This window comes from Anser anser (assembly GCF_964211835.1).
Source record: "Anser anser genome assembly, chromosome: 3".
In the NCBI taxonomy this organism is placed as follows: Eukaryota; Metazoa; Chordata; class Aves; order Anseriformes; family Anatidae; genus Anser; species Anser anser.
The window spans coordinates 6,869,086-6,895,090 of NC_139722.1; the positions used below are offsets into that span (position 1 = coordinate 6,869,086).

The window sequence follows — 26,005 nt, forward strand, 5'->3', positions numbered from 1 at the left end:
GAGAAATACTAAGAAATGATTTGATGATCATAGAAGCATTAGGGTTGGAAAAGACCTCCAAGATCATCTGGTCCAACCATCACCCTACCACCAATGTCACCCACTAAATCATAACCATGTCCAACCTTTCTTTGAACACCCCCAGGGACGGTGACTCCACCACCTCCCTGGACAACTCATTCCAGGGCCTGACTACTGTTTCTGAGAAGAAATGTCTCCTAATTTCCAATCATAATCACGTCCTACTTATTTTAAAAATAATATCCAAATACTACATTATGCTATACTATATGCAGGATACAAAGAGAATATTTCTCTGAAATTCCCCATGCTCTTTCCTGTAATGACTGGTCATCTTAAAGAGATTAATCTGTGAGAAGGATCCAAAGCATAATGGTACTGTAACTTAAGCTATCCAGGAATTTTTTTTTTTTTTTCTGACTAGAAAGAGAGGTCAAAACAATTCTAAATCCAGAGCCACAAAACAAGCCTGCATAATAAACACTAAGGGTGTTTTAAAACATCACTACCATTTTAAGTTTCACATTCTTATTGCACGTGAAGTGTAACATTATCTAAATATGCTGTGCATCATTAAATGTGAACATCATTCTAGATTCTAAGCTGTCATTCAGGAAAACATCTCATTCAGGAAAATACTTAAGCATGTGCTTAAGTGATTGAATTAAACACATGTTTAAAGCTGAGCATGAACAGAGATCGAGTTACGTTTGTACTTAAATACTTCTCTGAATTTTCATCTTAATTATACTGTCATAAAGGCAAACGCATCTGCTAAAATTTCTTAAATTACTTTGGAATCATTCCTGTATGAATAAACTCCATAGGTACAGCTTCATTTTTTTTTTTTTTTTTTTTTTACAGCTTCAATTTTTTTTCCTCCGTCTAGTCATCTGAGAAGTTACACTAAAAATTAGGTTGCCTTGATGGAAGTCAGGATAGAGGTGATTATTTATTTATTTAGTTTGGCCACAGCCCTTAGAAGATATAAATATACTCTAAGTAATTCTCTACAGAATTCTTCAAGCATGTTAATGGTGGAAACCAAATGTAAAACATTTATGAGAAACATCCTAGAGGACAGCAAATGATTTTCAATCACATTTAAGTTGGTTGGGGTTTGATTTGTTTTAAAGACCCCTGAGAATAAAAAGATCACTATATAGGTTGGTTATTGAGAAATATATATATATATATATGTATATATATTTTAAAAACAGATTCAATTTAGTTTGCTTATGAAATGCTTATTACATTCCCTGTTCTTCTTCTGAGCCCACAGGGATTTTTCAACCTCGTTAAAGTGTGCCATCTGCTAGAGACATCCGTTATAAAATTACAACAACTTAAATTTATGCACTTTTTTTTTTTAGAGAAACATCAATACCTTGACGTTTAAAGAAAGTATTATACAATTTATACATATACAAGATAGTTTCCCTTGTGAGGAGGACTAGGATCATGTGATTACTCCCAACACATTTTCCAGTCCCAAAAAGTGATCTTTTTGCTTGACCCCTCAAAGCATCCAGTACTGGCATTTTCAGAAACATGGCTTTTACAGGATCACAGATGTGTCATGGTGTATTTTATTCTGTTTCATTTTTATGGTCTTCCAGGAGAGGAAAATAGTACCATATTCACTACAGAGGGTTAGAGAACTTAATCCTGCAATTAACTGGAAGTATTCCTGTTCATGTCATTCAAATAGTTAATCCATAGATATATTCCTTTTGGCACAGACTGGCAACAAAGAAATAGATTGAAGTGCTAAATCATGGAACATTCCCTAGTGCTGGTGAATGATGCTGGATGCAATTATCACAGAAGTCTACTGGAAAGTTTAGATGAGATTTTGCTCTCATATTTTAGCCTCCCAGGCTCCAGCATCATTGCTCACAGTTGTACATATGATTCAGTAATTCAAAAATAGAACAAATAAAGTTTTGGAGACACTGAAGAATGAGAGATCACTCAGTTTACTACATGTGACGGTAGCTCTGTCTCATTGTAAAGGAAATATCCCTTCTCAACCTGTTTTCTCTTCACTTGCCTCTCAAAAATGAGATCAGTGAAACTCCACAGTATTCTCATGGACAGCAGAAATCAAGAGAACAATTTTGCATGAAAATGACAACCTACTAACAAAAAAGAACAAAAGATCTAAGTACGCATCTTCGTGTATCACTGTGTAAATAGTGATGAAGAAACAAAAGATGTAATGCTGAAAAATAGCAGGTCAAGCAGACGTTACATGGTTTCAAAGAAAGGCTCATCCAGTTTAGGACATCAATATCCTAATACAAGGGGAGTGTACGGTCTTTATTCATATAACTTCTTTGGAATACGGCATTCAAGTTTAGATGTTGTCACCTGGCTTCATCCTGCCTAATTTTAGGAAACTAAGAGATACCTACACTAGCAGTCAGTTATGCCAGGATTCCTTAGGATTACTGGAAAGAGGAAAGTTATAGAGATCAGAAACAACTGCTGGAGATCCCTTTTTCCCTTTGGCTATAGAGAGTGCCTTGGGCAAGCAAGCTTCTCAGCCAAGTGCCTGGAATTAGGAGAGAGCAGGGTAAGCCTCAGGGTGCATCAGAGGAAGATGTCAAAAAAAATGATATTATGGCTTCCAGGAAAATAATCGTGTGGGTTGAAGAAAGGGATCTAATTCAGAAGCAGTTCCTGACAATATTCTGTCTTTAAAACCCAGTCAAGGAGGAAGTTTCTATATCATCATTTGAGAATAACAAAGCATGAGGCAAAGGGAATGCAATAGTAAATATCAGAAGAGTATGTACACCATGGAAAGAGTAATATCTGGTCACACCAACTTAACCCTGGTGAATTAACCTCTCATTTTTGACCCCTGTGTTCCTATGAAGTATTTCCTTTAAGAAATGCATTTTGTTGTTGTTGCTGTTTTGCTTATGTGTTTTGTTTTGTTTTCCCCTTGAAGAGCCAAGTTTCCTCTGGTCTGTCATTAATTACATTACAGTTCACAGGAACTGTATCTACTGCCAAGGGATTCCCTCTACTCCTACACCCTCTTCACGAGTGTTTTTATTCCCCATGATCATACCCATTCCCAATATTCTCTATTGTCTGTTTAAATTCTGTCTGACCCAATACAGTGGACTTGGGGAATAAGACTGCAGCCTACATTTTTCAGAAGTTTCACTCACTTTGGGGGTACCACCTTCAAACAGCTCCATCTGTGATTTTCACAAGGGTCATTAACCTAGGGCAGACAACAAATTCAGTGGAGTTAAGTTAACAGCACAAGGAAAATGAGGGCATATTGCCTGGCGTTCTTTCTCTTGCTTTATTCAATTGGCTGAAGAACCACAAGGATTTCTATTTTTGGTCCTAGGAGTGGGTTCCACCAGACAATCACAATGGTTTCTTTTATCATTCTGCCCTACAAAGAATTTTAATTGGAAAGTTCCAGTGTCAGCTGCTTTTCCTCATGCAGAAAGTATCTCTTAGCACAGACACCAAAGCAATGTGGCATAAAACATTCACAAACCCCCCAATCCTCAGCAAATCTGAAACGGTCCTCTCCCACCTCTTGGGAATGGAATGTACACCATCATTGCATCAGGTAATGAGGTAATTCAACCAAATCTGCCCAGGCTGTGAAATTCACTTGGTTTTATCAACCCAGAGCACATGGTACTACTTTGTTACACCTCAGATTCAGCTAAATATATATATATATATATATATTTAAAAATTGCTCTCACTAATCGGAAAAGACACTTTAATTCTGTCCTCAGAAATACAAACACATATTTATATACTTACTTCTATTTTAAGATAGTTTTTCCCAACTCATTGGATAGAACAACTAAATGCCAGCCTGATTAGGGACTTTGAATTTTATATCTAGTTGCACTAGATAATATCAACAAAAGGTGCTCTATCCCCCTGATGATTCCTGTGGCCCTCCTCCGGACCTGCTCCAGGACAGGAGAGGATCTAAGGGATGAACTACTGTTTGTGTTTTTTCCCATGCACCTGCTTATTGAAAGAAAGTCTCTTAAATCACCAGATGATTCAGAGGAATCACAAGATTCCTTATTAAATTCTGGAACTGACATTTTTTTCTTCTACCCGTGTTTTGTGCATAACTTTCCAGCACTATGGTATAAAACAGTACCCACCAAAACTTGGTAGCAAGGTCACCCCAATTCCAACATGGAAATAGTGCTGGTATATGAGCTTGTGCCCATGAGCCTGTGCTGTGTGAAGCAATGAGCTCCATCAGCACATCACCCAGGACTAAAAATAATGCTTAGGAAAAAATATTGGGTAAAATACCAGAACTCAATTCATTGTCAGCTTCATCAGGCTGCAACTGATTTATGCTAGCTCTGCCACACATTTGTGTGGTTTTGAGACAGAAATTTTAGCCTAATCAAACAGGAAATTATCATATCATTCCTCAAGACAATCAGAAATTAAAATAGGAAGAAGAGTGCAGAAGTGTTGCTTCTTACTTTGGGGTCCCAGTTTAGTATTATGTTTTCTATGTTATGATAATACTAGTAAGGGTAACAGTTTTGTTTTTTAAATGATGTAACATTACTTCATTATGTTTCAGGCATCAAAGCAATTTATATTAAAATATCAAAAGTGCCCACAAGTACTGACCTAAGCTTAGGGAGATGTTTAGAAAAGAACACGTAATGAAATAGTTTCAGTTACTCAGTCATATTGTCCTTTCAATATTCAAGGATGAAGCAAAAGCACAGAAATTGTTGCTTCTAAAAAAAACAGCCTAGCTCTCTGTGCTGTGCTTTACACACTGTTGAGCTAAGCCAGATAAATAAAAAAAAACAACACAGCTGCTGCTCATTCTGCTTGATTTCTACTTTTATTTGCTTTGCCTCACCCCTTACCCAGGTGATTGGTTGGGTGCCAGGTGGGCCTAATGGTATATAAGCTGCAGGTCTCCCATCAGAGAGTCCTTTTTGCTTGAGCTGCTCTTTGGGATTAAGTGCTTTGTTTTTCCTTCGGTTAGTTGTGGGGTTCTTTAGGTGGGCTGACGTGTTTCTAAGTTGAGAGAGGTAAGCATGTATTTTTGAGGTAACAACTAGTAGGATCTTTTAGAGTAAAGCAAGTTATGTAGTAGCATGTGCCTTTACTGTATGCAGCTCTTCTTCAGGTGAGTAATTTTTAGAGCATGTTTATGGATTGGAAGATGATGTTATTTTGCATGTTTGCTTTGTGGTTCTAGGTCTCTTATGATTTTTGCAGAATTATGGGGCTTACTGTAAACGTGACCTTATGCCTTCACCTGTATGTCAAATATTATTAGAGTTACAACCTTGATGTTAAAGGGATGGAGCAGGATTTAGGGGAAATGTATCATCCAAGTTTCCTGTGCCAGCAAGTGTCTGAAAACAGCAGAAGTAAGCGTGTAAGATATAGTCTTTTTCAGGGCTAGGGACAGTTTTTTAAGTGCTTGGAGTTCCCTTAATAGAGGGATACTTAGCAGAGGTTGCCAGCTAACTTGTTTTTGGGATGTGATGGTGGGGTACGCTTCTGTTTTTGGGTTATATTTTAATCTCTAGGTATATCAAGTCATTTGTGTAACTCTCCTGAGGATTCACGAAGAGCTTCAGTATGCACTGCAAGGGACTTGACCACATAGGTGCAGTATTACCAAGTGACTGAGCAGGGTCACCTTTTCCACCTGTGAAGGATAAGTCTGTGGTTACCCCTGCCAGGGTTGCTGTGCATTCATGTCCTGTTGGTATTTGTGGACATGAGGGTTTTTTTCTGTCTCTGGTCTCTGTGCTTGAGTCCTCTGCAAGGAGCTGTACTGTTTGTGTGTCCATCACAGATATGACCTTCTCTTTTTCTTCCTTGTAGAAAGAAAATAATAAAAAAAAAATATCTCAAGCACTGTTACAGGCTGGGAGATGAGTGGTTAGAAAGCTGTCAGGCAGAGAAGGACCTGGGAGTATTGGTTGATAGTCAGCTGAATATGAGCCAGCAGTGTGCTCAGGTGGCCAAGAAGGCCAACAGCATCCTGGCTTGTATCAGAAGCAGTGTGGCCAGCAGGTCGAGGGAAGTGATTGTCCCCCTGTACTGGGCTCTGGTGAGGCCGCACCTTGAGTACTGTGTTCAGTTTTGGGCCCCTCGCTACAAGAAGGACATGGAGGTGCTTGAGAGAGCCCAGAGAAGGGCAACGAGGCTGGTGAGGGGTCTGGAGAACAAGTCTTACGAGGAGCGGCTGAGGGAGCTGGGATTGTTCAGCCTGGAGAAGAGGAGGCTCAGGGGCGACCTTATCGCACTCTACAGGTACCTTAAAGGAGGATGTAGAGAGGTGGGGGTTGGTCTATTCTCCCATGTGCCTGGTGACAGGACGAGGGGGAATGGGCGAAAGTTGCACCAGGGGAGGTTTAGGTTGGATATTAGGAATAACTTCTTTACTGAAAGGGTTGTTAGGCATTGGAATGGGCTGCCCAGGGAAGTGGTTGAGTCACCATCCCTGGAGGTCTTCAAAAGATGTTTGGATGTAGAGCTTAGTGGTATGGTTTAGTGTAGGACTTGTTAGTATTAGGTCAGAGGTTGGACTAGGTGATCTTGGAGGTCTCTTCCAACCTAGATGATTCTGTGTGTGAAACTGAGGTGTCTGGCACACTTTTCAGTGAAGCCAAGTACTTTTTAAAGCTTGTATTTGGAAGTTTTTGTCACTTATGGATTATGGACAATCAGGTATTAGTGTAGTATTAGTATGCCACACATAAGTATAATAAGTACTAGTGTGGCATGAGACAGTTATCCTATGAACATGAACTACACAGATCTCAGATTAGACTCAGAGAAGACAAATAGCAATGGTCTGGTAGGTACCTGGTTATTTATCTCATACTCTGCCAGTTGCTACCAGCATTGAGTCGGAAAAAGAAATATAGGTAAAAATATTCAGGGAGGACCTCTTCATTCAAATAGGATGTTATCACAAGCACTAGGTACTGGAGTTGGTACTCCTCTGCCCTCACTGTTACCTCTGGGTGAGATGTCCAAGCTAAGGACAGTCTTCTCCTTTGCAACAAAGGGACAGCAAGAGGCCCATGTCCTCCTAGGGCTATATGAGGGACAATTGCCCTTTGGAGCTGCCTCTTTCTCCCCACTGAAGCAAGACTGGCTGAGTAGTTCAGGCATATCCTTAGTATGCTACCACAACTTTTAATGAGATTGATCATTTCATGGTTTTTCTATTTTCTAGTGTCATCTTAAATGCCTTTCAGTACCATAATTAAATGTGCTGAACACATTCTTCAAGAGTGCTTTACTTTTGTCTTATTTAACATCAGTATTAAACACTTAAACAGAAATGTTTCCTTGAATTATGGCTATGCTGACACATCCTCACTGATGTTAATAGGCTTTCTATTTTGCAAACTCTTTCATGTTGATACTGTCTTCTACTGATACTTGTTTAATGTCCAACAAGCTAGAAATTTCAATGTCTTGGAAACTTGTGTTTCCATAATCCCCCTTCAGCTTTTGCTCAAGTAAATCACCCCTCTGGCTTTGAATGAAGTGCTGTAGAACATCAGGGGTAAAAATATCTCCTTTGCCTGCCCTTGCTACAATGTACTTTTAAATTTAGGAGTGCACAACAGAGATCATCTGGTGCACAGGTGAGATCCTTCTCACTAATTTTAGCAATCTGAAAGTTATGCACCTAGTCTACACTAGTTGTCGCAGTCCATCTTAAACCAGTACAGAGAGACAGGAACTTGACCACACCACAGAGTAGGTAAATATAGAATTATTTTCTGGGGTAGCTGCTTGTCACCAGCAACTAAAATGGTCTAGAAAATGAATTTAGGCTATATGCCTGGTTTCTGAATAGCTATGGTACATAAGATGAACTCTTGTGTAGGCATCTACCTCTCTCTACTGGGTCTAGAGAGAGCCATGGTCTTTCTGCCCTGGATATTAAAGAGCTTGAATTGCTTTTTGAGCTTCAATGTCACATTAGTGGTTTAAATTCATCTTAGGCACAAAGGTGAATCACCTGAATAAAACTCCAAATGTATAAACAAAAAGGGGGATTAAAATCAAGCATAATTTTGTTGATTAGATCAAAAGCCAGTGTGGTTTTATGTATCTTATTCCCAGTGATGGCTTTAAGAACAGAAACCACAGACTTCACAATTTTGCTTTATAGCAGAAAGCTTTTCCTCAGCACTGCTGGTGACTCCGCACTCAAATTACCATATTTCAATATATGACCTAATGTAATTAGGGCAATAGTTTTTTTAGCTGTTTGTTACTTTTATGTTGTAGCTGAGTCTCTAGGACAAGTAATTTATTTCCAGTGAGGAGAGTCTGCCCTCTTTTTGGTACTAAATGGCTCATATGTTGTAGCTGTTACTTGAAGCAACAGATATTGGGAGACTATGGACTGATCTTCAGAGAGCTCTTTCCTGCCAAATTCCTGCATTTCTGCAATGGCAGATGCTTGCATTTTAAGACCTAGGTTATTTCATGAGTTTTTGTATTTAATAGCACTTTTTCTGTGCTTGCATAGAGCATGTGGGAGTTTTCCAGTAGACCTTAATGATGAAATTAATCTCTCTTAACTTCAATCATGTACAGCTTTGTGTATAATCTCAATTTGTTGTCCTTGGCTCCCTCTCTCATCCACACAAACAGGAGAACATGAAGGAGAGATTTCAAAACCTCTTTCCAACTCCTACCTCAGGGTGGGAGGAAGCACTCCCTGGACTCTGAGGTTCAGCATGGACAAGTATCATAGCTTGGATGCCTTGTTTTTAAATAGCCAATGTTAGGAAAGGTGCATTCTTGCACACATCTTTACACAGCAAATCAGACCGGCTACTGAATAGGACTTGGGAAATACAGAAAATTGTATAGGTATTATCTTTCCTATAGGGAGTTATGTCTTGACTATCTCCTGATAGATACATGGGGTGCAGAAACATCAAGCACACACTGATGAAAGGATAAGTAGTTGAGAAAAGACACCCCTACAAGAGGGGAGAGAGGGGTGGCAGAGGAGGAGTGGGAAGAAATACCATGGAGCACAAAGTGTAATGTAAAAAAGGGAAAGCAGCTGCAGACCTACCACTTTCTGCCTGGTTATTACAGACTTAGTTTTGGCTGGCAGTTTTGGGAGCTATATCCTGTCTCAGAGTAATGGTGCACTGGAGCAGTGTAGGAAAGCTACAAGCTACAGTGTCCTCCTCACTGCCTCCACTGAAGGCCATGGGACAATAATACGGGACCTCAAGCAGGTTAGGCTCCCAATGTGGATGCACAGCTCTGATACAGCTCAGTATGGGTCCACTGCAGGACCTTGGCAGTGGGAGGCTTGAGTACTGCCTTTCCCAGGTCAAAGACTGTTTGATCTATACCTTGATTTTCAAATTTTCAGTCCAACAGGAAAAACACCTGATGTTTTCATCTGCAGAGTCAGCCCAGGCAATTCCACTACCTTAGTAAAAATGGTTTGATGTAAAACCGCTCCTCAATGCTCATACCAGTTTCTAAGTGGATGCAAAATATGCAAATTAGGTAATTAACTAGGTTTTGCTTCATTAATAGATAAATCAGTGCAATAAGAGTATTCCTAAATACTAGCTATGCATTTTTCCAGAAACAGGACATCTAATGCAATTATTTTTATTAGATCTTTTGTATGTGATCACAGAGCATGAAAAGGAATTAGAGATCCATGTTTACAATTATTAAAGAATCCTTCTAGCCTCTTTATTTCATTTGGCTCAAAATAGAAAGCAATGCTGCTATTGTAATTCATTAATTATCAGACATTTTAATTCATATACCATTTTGTTCCTACCTTCAGTTTGTTCCTATTTGTACTGGAGTTAAGGGTATGCTGGAAGGACAGAAAGTCAAAGATGAAAATTATGTTAAAATACTCAGGTGAGCAAAGAATCTATATACTGTATATTAATCTGTATTTTTTTAATATTCTATTTAAAACAAGGATGAGCGAATTGCAGATTTGAGTGTAAACCCTTTCATGGAACTGACATTCCTTCTGAAAGAAAATCCACTAATATTTTTAACTCATCTGTGTTCCATCCACTGCCAGGCCTGCCCCAAAATATCTGATCACTTCAAAAGTTACCAATTTTACATATTTTTGTACTTTTTGTACATTATCTTGTACAAAAACTGCTTGTAGAGGGTAATAGTATTTCAATTATGCCATAATTGTGAAGTGGTTTCTGCAAAATTATATTTTAGGCTCAAATGCTTTTTTACAAGTTCTGTGTCACAAACTGTGCTTATTAAGCACAAAGGAAGTAGAATTCCATCACACAGATGACTGTCAGTTATGTGAAAAATGGGCAAGAAAAGTATCTCAAACTTAACAGCACTATAGCTATGTTATTCTCTCATCATAACTATGGTGTAATTACAGTAGCTGTTTCTGAGAATATATCACTTATGCTTTTTCTTCCTTCAGAGTAGAAATTGATTGTGTAGGAAGATATTAAAAATATTTTAACTAACACAAGGAAGTAACTTAAGTCATTAAAACTTCACCAGAACAGAGAGAAGATTCAGTGTGTGGTTGTTTCTTTTTGGGTGTTTTTTCTTTATTTTTCTTCTATCCTGGAACTCATGAGCTCACTTCAATAGCGGAGCTTTTCTATTGAAGGATTCCTTTTCACCTAGCTTATTTCTTCCCACATTTTCTCCACATTATATAAATCTTCCATTCTTGTGCAAGAAGGTGCTATTGGTGGAAGGTGCTCACATTTTCTTGTTTTATTCCAGGCTCACTTCTCAGATCAAAAATCTCATGTTCAGTAATTTTCTAAGGTTAACCTTATCAGCTACTCAATCAAACATCTTGAAAGAAGAAAATCTGGTTTTAAGTAATCCATATTTAAGTGGTAATTTCAGAGCTTTTGCCTACCTAAATACATTGCACTCCTGGAGGGCCAAACAGGATAAAGCTTTACCAACAGTCTTGCAAACAGGGCTGCTCTTTGCCAGACCCAGATATAAAATGTGGGGCTCTTCACAAAATAACTACACAACCCAGGAGCAACCTGTAAAACAGCCTGCTGGGCTTTTCTGGTAGTTAGTGTCTTTTCTGTAAAGTACATGACAGCTAAACAGTCTATTAATATGCCAAATCAATAGCACTTCGGTAACCATGCAAGTGTGTAGCTGAGCCTCATCTTGCTTGTGGCTTTGGGTGCACTTCTGAGATGCAAAAAGTTCTAACAGACTGATGCTCAGGCCTTATATCTTACTTTAAATGAATTTTATTCCTATAACACAACATTTCTGGTAAGAATTTAATATGATTTTCCTACTCACAGGTGTGACAGTATATATTCTTTCAGTGTGAGTCTCCTCAGGACATTGCTGATCTTACATCCTGGTCAAGATTAATTATGCTGTGACTTCAGCTAGATTCTTCAAGAGAAGGATGCTGATTTCGGCTAGGGTTTATTATTTGCTACTGCTGCTGATACTTCTCTGGTAAAGTTGCCAGCAATTCTGCTGGCACCATGGCTGACACATAGCCTGTTCATTTATCTTTTCACTGAGCAATAGAAAATTTCCTCTTTTTCCTTTAAGAGGTATTTCTAGTAAGTCTGATCTTCCCAAAAGCAGAGAAACCCCTTCTTTAGGACATCACATACATATTTTTTCTCACTACAAACCAACAATATATGTATAATATATTAAGTATATATAAAAATATATATTTCTAGCAGTAAAATACAAGCATGTTCTAGTCAAGCATTCAGAAGTGTCTGCTACAAGGAGCTGTCTTCTTTCATGGTGTACTTCTATGTTCTCTCTGGGACCACACCTGTAAACCCCTCCTGGCCCAAACATCACAGAGCAGGAAGGGCAGAGAGGTTCTGAAAAGCCACCCAATGTGGAGCTCTTCAGAGCTCCCTTCTGTCAGTGGAGGTTCCTACAGCAAACATTGACTGCCTGTGACAGGATAAGAGAGGGTCTGAGGGACAAAAACTAAGAGCTGAATACTGCCTGAAGGAAAATATGGGCAGACCCAGTTAGGCTGTTAGTAACACAGCTTCTGGTGTGCCTGACAGAACTTCACCCATCAAAAGCCAAGAAGTGAAGTGCAGATGAATATTGTAGCCTGGTTTATTTTACCACTGCATTCTCTGAAGAACAAAGAGAAGGCTGAGAGATCTGGGGTGGTCCAGCCTGGAGAAGAGAAGGCTCCAGGGAGACCTCAGAGTGGCCTTCCAGTACCTAAAGGGGGCCTCCAGGAAAGTTGGGCAAGGACTCTTTGTTGGGGATGCAGTGATAAGGGATAAAAGAGGGTAGGTATGTTAGATATCAGGAAGAAGTTCTTTACTATGAGGGTGGTGAGGCACTGGCACAGGCTGCCCAGAGAAGCTGTGGATGCCCCATCCCTGTCAGTGCTCAAAGCCAGGTTGGCTGGGGCTTTGAGCAACCTGGTCTGGTGGGAGGTGTCCCTGCCTATGGCAGGGAGGTTGGAAATGGATGCTCTTTGGGTCCTCCCAAAACACAAACACTGATTCTATAATTTCCAACAACATAGAAAAAGGTTTCAGGATGCTCAGAGCTGAGGCCTTTCTAGTCAGCGTGGTCCTTCGGTGCTCCTTACCCAGCTACACTGCAGAGCTGTGCTTTCACAGATTCCAGGGGCTGGAGTGAGAAGTTGCTACAAACCAGTACCTGGGCAATCTGGCAGTACATATTGCAGGGTTCATGGGATGGCACTGGAAGCAAATTCCCCTCGTAGCTTTACTTGCTGCTTGGATCCTCTGATGCTCTGTGCAGGGAAGTTGAGGACTTAGTTACCATTGAGAAGATTGTGTTCTTCTGTTTAAAGAACAGTTATCAGATATGAGGAGGCAGCAAGAAGACTATAGATTAGAGTTGCACAAAGTCACCTCGTCTGGGGATTATCAGTACAGGCAGCATTTCCATACAAGGATGCTGCCTTTAAGAACAAGAGGTGGCGGGGAAACATAGTTATCCTGAATTTTTTAGGAACCAGAGAAGAGACCTACAAAGTGGTTAGAGGAAGCTTGTGTTCATTTGTCATATGCCTGATTCAAATAAGAATCAAACTCTACAGCTGGAAACAAAGAAACAAAGATCACAGTTTGAGGCTAAAAAGAAAAGGGCATGTAGCGTTGTAGGAATAAAGGATGGAAGAAGAACATTTTATGAACTACTTGGACCACAGGAAGCGTGGAATGTTGGAGGCAAAAACAGGATGGCAGAAAAATGTATGATTAGGTGAATGTGAGGAAGTGGTCAAATGATATGGCAATATCTCAGCAGCAAATAAAAATGCACTTGGGGAAAAAAAAGGAAAAAGCAATAGAACTGTTTTATTTCCATTTTCCTTAAAAATCACTGCCTTCTGTTAACATTTCTAAACACAGATTGCATAAAGCAGCACTTTCTGATTTCCAGGAAGTGTTAGGTTCACAAATGATTTGGTATTGCTTTAGTCTGTAAAGCTGGAAATTAAGTATCCAGAAATGATTTAAAGAATGCAAGCTACCAAGGAAAGCCAAAAATGTGTAGCTGTTATGAGAGAAAGCTTTAAGAGATCTATTTCTTCATTATGTTACCATCTGAGACACTGGATATGGCTTTTATGCTGTTATGAAATTCAGATCATGATTATCAGAAAACAGTGAGTACGTTAAGAAGCAAGAGCTACAACCCAGATCAAGAATTTGAATTTTAGCTCTTACCATGACTTCTTCACTGTATTCCATAAAGCCAAAATTCTCATCCTTGTCATCTACCATAGCAGTGTGAAAGGAATTACGGTCATGACCAGCTTCACTGAATTGCTGCCAGTTTGTATTGGAAAGACACAAAAAGGGGTGTCAAAGAACTGAGGAGGTGAAAAACTAATCATGATGTTCATCTGAAGAGACAGAGTACAGCAATTACTAACCACTGAAACTAGCTTTCATGTCTAGACAAAGGGAAAGATAAGTATTAAAGAGGAATACTCTTATCAAGGTACCAGATAAGGGAACTAGATGAAATTAATCTCTTTGCTGAGAGGCAACACATGTTTCAAGAGATATATGAGCATTTCACTGGTTCTCTGCTGGGACTCCACCCCACCCACAAGATAGTAAACACTGGATGGATTTACAGAAGAGAAATGTTAAGAACAATGTGTGGATGGAAGTAACTGGAGAACAGAAGCTAGTGGAAAAGATGCATTGTCTTGATTTGAGAAAATCCCTTTGATCTCCTACCTAGACAGTACTACCATCATATCAGTTCAAGGAAAATGTGATCAAAGGTCAGTGAGCCATATGAATAATGACAGATTTCCAGATTTTTTGAGGGCATTGGACCTGTTTGAATGAAAAGACATGTAGGCCTACAAGAGTTTTCCAGATGAGTCACGGCTGCACCGAAAAGACTAAAAACTAGAATTGTTCTAGGAAAAATAAACCAAAAAAAGTTTAGAAACCTCTATGTATATCAAATAAGTAAGTGGAGCTCGAACACTTATTAAAATATATTAAGAAGAAAGGTTTTAGAAGTGATTTTGGATTTCTGATATATTCCTTGTAGGGTGAGGGTTCTCCAAAGAGAACAAAGAAATAGTGTCTAGCACACAAAAGGACAAAATATACAGTAAATTTGAGTGTAATGTAAAGCTGCAGACCACTGAAGAAAGCACGAAGGTGTAAAAGCATGTTATCTAAGACATAAAAACAAGTCAAAAAGGATCATAGAATTAGGAAGAAATCATCAGCACAAACGTTGTATTTCTTCCAGTGAACAACTCCAGTTTTCTAGTCTATTTTCAGTACTTAAGAAAGGGCTAAAAAGTGTCATCCAAACTTCTTCTCACCATTGACTAAAGGAGTCTGTGGAGACCAGCTCAGCTATGGATACTGCTTACACTACAGAAATCTACTTCTGATCAGGTGAATCAATTCAAAATGCTAATTAGCATCTTACTAATGCTGTTCACCAAATTGTCACCTTCCTGTTCCTTCTTTAACACATTTTCAATTTCATTCTTCCATGTTAACAACAGCAGCACTCTGGGAATTTATGTTCAGTGCATGATCTGCTATGATATCACTGTTCTTGTTTTCAGGACACAATTCCTCATCTTTCAAATGTGAATAGTTTCTTTGTTTCTAGATGCATAATCTAGCACTTATCTGTGTTGACAAAAAGAAGCCTGCCTGATGTTGTGGGATGCATTATTATTATAATCTGCCAAATTTTGCATTATCTGAGAGTTTTGCTACTATTGATTTTTTTCACACCAGAACACAGAGAAAGAAATTCCTTTTGGCCTGATTAATAATGTCTTCCCAGGAGGAAGAGTGTACAATTGCAAATTAATATTTCATGATTACATTTAATAGAAGCTACAGTGATTTAATATAGTACAAACGCATGTATCAAAATGTGCAGAAGTAAATCAAATTGCCATTATCTCAATATGCTACAGCAGCATAGTTTCTTTTCATGTGCAAATTTGTAGATTCATTTTTAAAAATCAGGTGTGTCTGATAAGGCTTATTTTTTGTGATATCAAGGGAATTATTACTGCACCATTTAAAAGCCCATTTTATGGCATATTTACTGATTTTTCCAGATAAATCTTTGATCTAAGGTGTTAAAACATTTGTTGTCATCTTATTCAATATTAAGATTTTTAGGAGACAATTTATTTTTTTTTACTTAAATCTTTTATATATTCCTGTAATTTTACAATTTAAAAAGAAAAAGGAATCCCTGGAAGTTTTTGATTCTTCATTTCCTCATATACTGATTTTTTTTTCCAATTTGTTTTATTTCACTCTTCTCAATGGGTGGGAAAAAATGAAAGAAAAAAAATGTTTTAGAATGGAAAGTAAAGAATTTAAACATTATGATAACTGGAAACAGATATCTTTTTATTTCATTCTCAAGGAAAAAAGTTTCTTAAACTTGGAACAGCTACATTTTTTACTATCTCTTTTCAAAGGAGTTTTTGAGAAATAACAGTCTAAATTTGCTGACTTTTGGTGAACCTGAATCCTCAGTTCTCTGAGGACTCTTTGAAACATAAATCCGAATGCTTGTGAGAGTCACAAAATGATAAAGAAATATTTTTAAATTGTTTGTTGGCCTTCAAGCAATCCTTATGTGTAGATAAAGCTCATATAACCCTCAGTAACTTTGTACTAATCCAGATAACAGATAACAAGGGTCAGTTTGGATTTACTGATTACAGAGGTTAATTAGGGGCTTTAGAATTCTGCTAAGGTCTTGGAGAGGCTTGAGCAATTACCTTGTGATGTTGCTCCATGATGCCTTTGGCTACTTATCTATTGTCAACTAAATTTTAAGTTAGCTATAAATGTTTAAGTTCCACATATGTTTCTAGATTACAGTGATGGTTTGTCTATTTTTCTGTGTTTTTTGGGGCGATTTTTTTTTAAGGAACTCAAATAAGGAAATTGGTAATTCTGTGTCAATGGTAGAAAAACCTGTGCATAATATGGGTGCTATGGCTTTTGAGTAGCAAAATCCTTGAATGAAAATCTGTTGACAGCTGCTAGCTGCAGTTATTATCTGTGGATCCTTGAACTAAGGGAACAGTCCAGGAACTGTGAGCTTTCCCTGTCCTCTCTGTTTTCCAAGAAGTCTGTTACCAGCCATTGCCAGAGATAGGGCATTCAATTAGACGAATCTATAGCCTGGCAGAGTCATTCTTAGATTCGTTGTCCTTATGACAGGAGAAATGACCCTTGAGTTTAGATCAGATGCACAAATTTTAGAAACATCATCTGGGATGATACTCATCCACTGTGTTTCAGATCTAAGACATTGTAACATCGAGATTTTGCAGTCCCAAGAAGCTGGATTCAATGATCTAAAGCTTCCTTTGAATTTTACCCATTATGCCATATGCCAAACTCAATAGAGGGGTATTAGGCTAAAATTTATCATCCTGAGACGTCATTGTTATTTTTTCATATGAAGTTAAATCCAGTCATCTCCATGGGAAAAGAAAGATCATCCCTAACAAAATCAGACTAACTTTGTTGATAAGGGACCTCCAATATCACCATATAATCCACTTCCCATTCAAGTGATCACTGGATCAGTGACCCTGTCATGGACACCATTTACACAAAAGTCATGGAAGAACCTCATCTGCAAGTATTGCTCTGTTTTTCAACAGTTTTGTAATATACTGTCAGGTCCCAGTGAAGTGGTATACAAATGTGACAGGGTTGGGTAAAAGAGGCCACAAAAGACAAGCAAAAGTCTCCTGAAGCACTGAAAATATTCTACAAGCTGACAAAATGTCTTTTCCAGCTTGTGAATGAATGTCTCAAGTGGATGAGGTTTAATGATTTCACTGCAGTGAAAGCTGAATCATGACTGTTTACTGCATATATGTATATATATATTACTTTCGTTTATACTATATATATAAGAAAGAGGATCGATATTTTTGCCTTTTTCTTTTTTGCCTCTTTTTCGGTATGCATTTGTGTTTTTTGTTTGTTTGTCCTTGACTACCTATTATTTTTGTACTTCCTGGCCAATTTCAAAAATTACAGCAGGGCAGAAGACATTTTAATCATAAAAACTTTCTATATTTTTTGGGGGAAATAGTCTGTAAAGAAATCTTATTACTTCCCCCCAGGGAAAGAATAAGTATATTAGAGGTCACAATCCACATAAGAGAGATCTTTTGAGACTTCCTTCGTTAGCTGCATTGTTCAGAGTTTGACATCAAATAACCTGAGAAAGAGGTAGAACATCTGTATCTGTGATTATAAAGCCTTCTCTCCTTCATACCAAGGTTATTCATTTAAAAGCTGGCTAACAGTTCTCACTGTTTCTTAGCTCTGATGGAAGAGATGTTGAAAGCCCACATAAAGGATTACAAAAGGCACTGAGCTGTACTCTTGCATAGAGATGAGGACTAGGTTAGTCCAGAACCTCTCTTGCTCTTAAAAGTGGTGCCTTGAAGTTGATTGGCAGTGTGAAGTGGGTGGTATTTGCACTGTTTTTGACTAGCATAATCAGTTCTTGTTAGCCCCAACATCCCATCTTCTGGTAATGCTTTCAGCAATGTGGCTAGCAGCTCTCCTTTGGGGTCTTCCCTTACAGCTGCTCCCATGAGAAGATTGTGCATTAGAAGAGTTTTGGTTTTGCTCTTCATGCACTTTCTTCTTGCTGTGCTATCTACTCCAAGCACAAACAGCTTTTTTGTTCCCAGGGCTCTGTCTAATTTCAAAAGGTTTAAAATGCCTTAACCAAAAACTTCATGCTAGACTGTTCTAAAAGTCACTGCAGAAGGACAAAAGCTTCAGGGCTCTGCACCAGGTATACACAACATCTCTCTGCATTCTTCTGCAACTCTGTATCCTCCCTTGAGGACAATAATTTCTCCAAAATAATAGTAGAAATGTCAACTAGAAATGTAAAGAAGCAGAAAATTTTATCATCTAGGGTCTCACAGGGTGTGCAGCAATCTGCTGTTTGGTCCTCTTCATAAAGCAATGCAAGTGCTCCCTCTAGTAGGTTATACCTGCTGTTTCTGAATTTATGTAAAGTTTGCCAATTGACATACTACTGGTTGGTCTTATGGTTGTGCTAGCAACAAAGGAGTTTAGAATGCAAGGGGGTCTGTTCTGATCCTCCTGACTCAATGGGAGGGTCTCCTGGGCAAGTGTATTTAACCCGATCTTCTGTGCAGTAGATAACTGGGTCTACCTTGCCATCGAGCCTTAAGTCACTATTTTATTTACAATCAAACTTTGTTAAATCATTATATTATATCAATAAAATATATCACTGCTTCTTTCTAATGAATGAAGTTCATTACTTCTTCTACAACAGGTTCATCATGGCTGTGCTAGCAAAATGGTTTTCTCCATAAGCAAGGTATCAACAGCAATTGAGTTCAAACACCAGGAAAAGCTCCAACATTTAAAATCTCCATTTCAGATTTGTGTTTGAATATGGGTAGGGATGTATAGGATAGACAGGTCTAAGTGGCATATCAGGCTGTAAAGAAATACTTTGCTTCCTTGGACTTCAGGTGTAAGGTATGAGCATAAAATTCCGGACTGCTGAAATACTGCAGCTGCCTGCAGGGAAATGTGATGAGAACATGCCAGGATGCAGTTACGGATTCTCAGGGAAGACAATGATTTAGAGACTGCCAAGACATGTAATGTGGTCATTGCATTCACCGGTCAAATACAGCCACATCTGAGTAAAAACCAGCAGCTGCTTAACACTGCTGCACAGAGCTACACCTGCACAGTGCTCCTAGCCTCCACAGGTCCGGAATTTGAAGATGATAGAAATGAAATTATCCACACTGAAATTCAGCCAAGGCACTGAGTATGGTATCCTCACTCTGGCAGAACAAAAATGAAAGTGCATCTCTAGTGATCCAAAGCTGCAAAAGCCTGATTTTTTGTCTTACTCACTTGGTACCACATGCAGCCCTGTGCTGACACCCATCACTGGTACAACCCTCGGCACCACTGTGAGCATCCAAAATAGCATGTCCTTCCTCATCTTGCAGTTAGCCAAGCGTGGATGAAACATTGCCTGCTTCACCACATCCAGCAGCATTAACACATGGAAAGTCACAGCTGCAGGAGCTGCGTATACCTTTGTCTGAAGGCCAGTAACACAGAGTTATGCCAATGATATGGCAGATATCTGTTGAACAAGCAGGCTGCTGCTATTATTTGTTACCACTCATGGAAGAATGAGCCTGGAGGCAGTGTGGCTTCAGCATGCAGTATGTAACTGCAGGCAGTTGTCCCACTGGAGACAAGAAGTCGTTTCATGGGAAAAAAATGGACTACAAAAAGGATCAGAAATGGAAGAAAAAAATGAATTATTAAAACCTTGACTAGCTAGTGGTTGTACAATGGAGAACATATAAATGATAAAATATCAAATAAAGTCGTCTTAGTTGGTTTTGCATTTGCAACAGATTTTTCAAGCATTTCATTCTGCACTAAGTTTTTATATTGCAATGAAAGTAGCAGATAAATAATGATTTAAAATGTTTAGCAAATGGTCCATTCAGTTCTGTATCCTTTTCCTGACTCTTCAGGGGAAAATTATCAGACAGAAAGAGGGCAGCTATGGGAAAATTTCCTCACAAGTGAAATTTCCTTGTGACCATTTTTGAACTGGGCTTTTGAACTGAGTCATTAATTTTTATACTTCTTCCTTACTATTACTTTTTACTGTTGCAATATTATTCAAAATAACAAATTTTAACTAGCTGTGTAACAATCCAACCTTTTCCAAATCAGGCTGAATTTTTGGTCATAACTATTTTGCAGTGGTGAGTTCCAGGGGCTGATTGCACATAAGATGTATTCCAGGAAAAGGTAAATGCATTTGCTGCCTTTCATTTTCACTTCAAAAATGGAAGCTCAACTTTGTGTTTTCCTACAAAGGAACAAGGTACCCGTGGAGAACAGACAGTGTGCTTGACAGAGCACAGAATCACTCACTCTATGCTGCCTCAGGCAGCAGAGCCCACCTTTCCTGCCCAGCTTGAAATAAAGGACAATGCAAAGTTACATTTTTCCTCCACACACCAACAACACAGGGCATATCCTTCTGAAGCTCAGCCTATCCCACTTTTCTTTTTTTTCCCATGGATCCACAATGTTCCAACAAAAACCAGAAGCCACCACGGATGGATGGAGTTCACAAGAAAGTATGAGCCATGGTAAAATATCCAGGAAAAAATATCTGGTAGGAAAGGATAACCATGCTAAAGTATGCATAGCCCTACATATAAAATATCCTGAAAGTATTTGCAAATGCATATATGCTGTGAAAAATTACTCTCCATGGTCAGGCCAGACAGACTGAAGTTACAGGCATAAACTACAGCAAGGAAAATATTAAGAAATAGCTTTATAACTGTATGGCTATTTAAGCACTGGAACAAGCTGTCAAGGCAGGTTATGGAGCTGCTAGCAGTGCTGCTATTCAAGGCTGGATTTGACATTGCCCTATTAGGGATGATATATGTAGAGCTAAAATATTTCTGCCATGATGCAGCTCCTTTCCATCCTGAATGAACCAAATGTAAATGTGATGTGCATCGATACACATTAAGTACAAGGAATGAAACTCCTGTTAAATGAGATCAATGGGCAGAAAAGGTGTATCCAATAAAGAACCTTAAATAACCCAGTGGTAGGAATGAGGATTGCTATGAAAGGGTAGAAAAATGAAAGCAAGAGGTGTTCAGACAAATGCATGAGGCACCTGAAAAGGAAACATCCTTTACTATTTGAACAGAATTTGTGTATTAAGAGTACTAAACATACATTTTCAAGTGCAAAAGAAAACCATTCCTTTCAGCCTTTGACTTTTTCACTCAGAACATGTTCTCTTCTTTTATCAAACTATTTTTTCAAAGGACTTGCAGAAATGCTTGCAGCAAATTGGAAGCAGCTCAAATGACAGCTAGTAGTCTGTTAGCTGCAGATGGAGAGCTGAGAAAGCTGTTTTAACAAAAGAAAGAGAGAAAAAGGGAAAAGGGGAGGGGGGAGGGAAGACTGGAGAATTCACCTTGGACACATGGGTTCACACTGGAGTCAGTAGAAGGAAGAGTTTAGCTGTCTGCTTTCAAGAAAAAAAAAAAAAAAAAAAAACCAAAAAAACAACGTCTTTTGTATTTTCTCTGTCATTATGGAGGACCTGGTAGTGATGTTCTGTGCTTGGGCAATGATCCAAGGACAAATGCTTCAACCTAAGCTGAGCCTCAGTCTCTGACCAGAAGACCTGCAGACCCAGCTCCTGGGGTGGGGCAACTGCCCTAAACGATGATGACGTTTGAGTTGATAAGAGGAAGAGACTTACCCCTAAGTCTCTACAGAAAAAGAGATAGTCTGCAATCTATAAAGGATTCAAGTCAGATTATGCATATTTGTGTTATATATATACATGTGTATATATGCATAGCTTACAACTTGTGTGTGTAACATCAGTGGTTAAAGTCTAAGCAGTCAACTTAGCTTTTGTAGAGATGCATAGGACCCTCTAGAGATTAACTCAGCTCATTCACATGACTTTGGAGTCACCTACTTCTCTCCACTGACTATGAAAGAAACAGATTTTGTCACTTTAGTTAAGGAAAGAACATTTGGGACAGCTGGAATTAGGTGCTACAAGCCCTGTTGTTAGGACTGAGGCCAGCTGTGCTGTTTCTGCATCTCTTTCATCCCCGGGTATGAGAAGGTCCAAAGGACATGTGACGAGATATCCTCATCTGGCCTGTGTTTGAGGGTATGAGGGACAGCCCTAGTCCTGTCATCTCTCCCTAAGCATGTCAGCTCCAAGACATTCCTGCAGGGCCAAACCGCATGGTATGAGTGTAGCAGAGGATCCCAGACAGACCTTGGTCTTCTACTCATAATCCAGGAAAGGATAATGTTCCAGGGGGAAGAGGGGTGGAGGGGGAAATATTCATTTCCTATAGATACATAAAAACAAAAAACCTAAACAAAACCAACAACAACAACAAAAACAACCTGTAGAACTGTGACTTGCTAGGGAGTATAACAGGTTATTGGAAAATCATCTTTGCAAATAAGGAAAATATCTAAAGCCATTCATTTGAATCATCTATGTGATACGGCCGTTCAAACAGGTTATTTTAAATATATATTTTTTTATCTTTCCGTTTTTTTCCTTCCACTTCCCTGTGTTTTTGTTGTTATTCTCATTTCCTACTGTAAGAGTCAAGGTCAGAAATTTTTTAATAAAGGACAAGGTATTTCAAAATCCTTAATGATTTGCTAAGTGGATGGGGACATGAGCTACTGTAACATATAAAATTACAGATTAATTGTATTTCTAAGGTTAGAAATACTATGATATGTCAAGTACAGGTAAACTAGAGATAGCATGCACTTCAGCCCTCACATTTGTCTTCTGAGATTTAAAAACAAAATACTTTTCACATTTGTACTATGACATCTTTCTGTAATTTCCTGTGATTTTACCACTAATGGTAATGCTGTGACATCTCAAATTTGCTTAAAGGTGATCACCAGTCATAACTTTAACAATTGCTATATTTGTCCTCTGAAAAAGGTTAGATGGCTTCTGCCTGAAATATTAATAACTGCCTGGAGTCTTGTCTGATTTTGCTTTGCCTCCTCTTTCCATTTGAATAACTTAGCCAAGGGAAGGAATACCCGGGAATTTAAACAGAAAAGTCTGCACTGTAGGCACAATCTCTACCTTGCTATTTAGCATTTTCACATTAGGCATAGGCTTACTGATGGAAACAGGTAGTCTCTAGCTTCCTATAGATTTTGTACCTCTTTACTGCACTACTACTACCAATATCATTGTTAGTAGTAGTAATAATACAATGTGTTGTAGGGCATCCTTTGAGCTTAGTGTTGTCTTAAGACTCAGAGAGAAGTGGCGTTTCCCATAAAGATCTTAGAATCTTTCCCATAAAGATCTTAGAATCTTCAGGACTACGAAGGAGAGGAAATATCCTGTCACTGTGAATCCATCTGTTTAACACATATATTTTATAATACAAAAAGCATAATTACACTCTAGTACATTGTAGTTACTTTTTTTACATAAGATTTCCATTATATAATGAAGTACTTCACTGACTGGCCAAAAATAATTATGGTGTAAAATTACATAATTAATATACCTGTACTTAAAAATATAGTCATATTCTCATCTGAGTTAAATTATTGTCTCTCTGATGATATTAGTCTGGTTCCTGTGCATTAAAACACAAATCATGGGAGCAATAATATCTCAATTATGTAGTTAACCTTCTGGTTATATTAATTAGTGATGATTAGACATGGGGAACCACGATTATATCACGTACGTAACATCTCTTTGAAATTGTGTTGTGAATCCAAACAAAAAAAGGCAGATGTAATATCTAACTAGGTACATTTCTCATGCCTAGAACTAATCCAGAACCCAGAGACTCTATCTCCTAAAAGTCTCCAGTGATGATAGATCTGCTAGTGTCAAGCTTGCAGAAGAAATATCAGTTTGTATTTGTCCTAGAAGATAAATCATTGTTAGATGCAAGGCCAAACTGTCCCATATTCTGACTTCACATAGCAATTAATGAAAACAGACTTAAAAACAAACAAAAAAGATAGAAAACAAATAAATAAAAAAGCACCTAAGTCCAGTTCAGTTCCTAAAGGAGTAAGCCCTGAAGCTAGAAAAATACCTCTTCACTACCTTATTATATTTAGACATTTGACTGGGGTATAAGGAGCTAAAAGTGAGCACCTGTTTGAGGGATATTCTAGCACTCAGATCAGTAGCTGCATAGGGTCTTTCTTAAGAGTTTCTCCTCATGACTCGAACAAAACAGAGTAGATACTGTATTGGGGAAAGCGGATTTCCTGAGGCAGCTGAGAAGACCAGGGTTTTAGGAAAAGGGACTCAGAGCAAGTAGGGTTCTCTGCCACTGTCCTCTTGCCTTATTAAGACTGAAGATTCTCTGTCTGAAGAATAAAGAAAAGCCAGCCTGAGCTAACGCTCTTCCACTAATATTCAGACATGTTTTTTCCTAGCAGACCATTCTCTTAGAGGTAGGACTGCTGTAAATAATTAATGTATAAGTAATTCAGTTTAAATTTATAAATAATATTAAATATTTCACTTTTATACAGTCTTCTATCACTTGCTGAAACACACAAAAGTTCTGCACTAGGATAGAAATTATGGACCTAAATATTTGTAGAAGACCAGGCATTATTCTCACGTGACAAATGATAGGTCATGAGGAAATGGTGTCAGGTTGTGCCATGGGAGGTTTAGATTGGATGTAAGGAAGAATTTCTTCATGGAGAGGGTGGTCAAACATTGGAATGGGCTGTTCAGGGAATTGGTGGAGTCCCCATCCATGGAGGTATTAGTGACGAGTAGACTTGGCACTAAAGGACGTAGTTTACTGATGGGACTCAATGGGTCAGGGAGATGGTTGGGCTTCATGATCTTGAAGATCCTTTCCAACCTAGATGATTCTATGATTCTATTCCTGTTATTTGTATGACAGCATCTTGCTCTGCAAGAAAAGTACAAGTGCAGATGAACAACACAGAATTTCATTAAAATTAGTTCTTCAGGATGTCAGAAGAAACAGTGTATTTCTGAATAAAGTGAATAAAAAATAAATATCTGAATATCTTTAAATTAAGATTTTGCAAATGTCAGGTTGAATCATTACAAAGCTGCCAGAATTCATGTTGTTCATGTATTTTGGGTAGCAATGCACTGCCAGGCACTTAGTGGTTTTACCCATGTAAATGCCTGATTTTATTTTCTTCCTCTTCTTCTTCTTCTTCTTCCTCTTCTTCTTCTTCTTCTTCTTCTTCTTCTTCTCCTCCTTCTTCTCCTTCTTCTCCTTCTTCTTCTTCTTCTTCTTCTTCTGTGGGAAAGGAATTCGCAGGTAGCTTTGCGCTGTTTCACACGTCTCTGAATTAGAGATAATGAGGAAACAAGCGGTAGAAACAAAAACTTGAGAAAGGTTGAGATAAAGTAAATTGGCTACAGTGTTAAAGATGAGCTTTGGGCAGTGGCCAATTGCTGGCTGGCTCAAGGCGCATGTCTGAGGGTCTCTAACCAATTATATGACAGATTTGTGCACGTGGACAGCGCATGGGACTATGGGGAAAGTATATGTAGTAGTGAAAAAGGGCAATAAATGTCTCCTGTTCAAGAGCCATCAGGAGTCCCTGTCCTTCATCCCTTCATTCTTCTTCTTCTTCTTCCTCTTCTTCTTCTTCTTCTCCTTCTTCTTCTTCTTCTTCTTCTCCTTCTTCTCCTTCTTCTCCTTCTCCTCCTTCTCCTTCTCCTTCTTCTTCTTCTGCTTCTTCTGCTTCTTCTGCTTCTTTTCCTTCTGTTTCTGCTTCTGCTTCTTCTGCTGCTT

The 26,005-nt window shown here is 38.6% G+C and overlaps 1 protein-coding gene and 1 long non-coding RNA gene across 3 annotated transcripts in view; one reads left to right on the forward strand and one right to left on the reverse strand.

Moving 5' to 3' along the window:
• PTCHD4 (patched domain containing 4) overlaps positions 1-26,005 on the reverse strand; it is a 99,147-nt gene that overhangs the window by 43,443 nt on the left and 29,699 nt on the right. The gene's annotated exons all lie outside the window — the stretch shown is intronic.
• Positions 361-25,918, forward strand: LOC310897556. Its single transcript, XR_014582383.1, has 3 exons — positions 361-5,093; positions 9,878-9,957; positions 18,916-25,918. It is a non-coding gene; the product is annotated as an uncharacterized lncRNA (long non-coding RNA).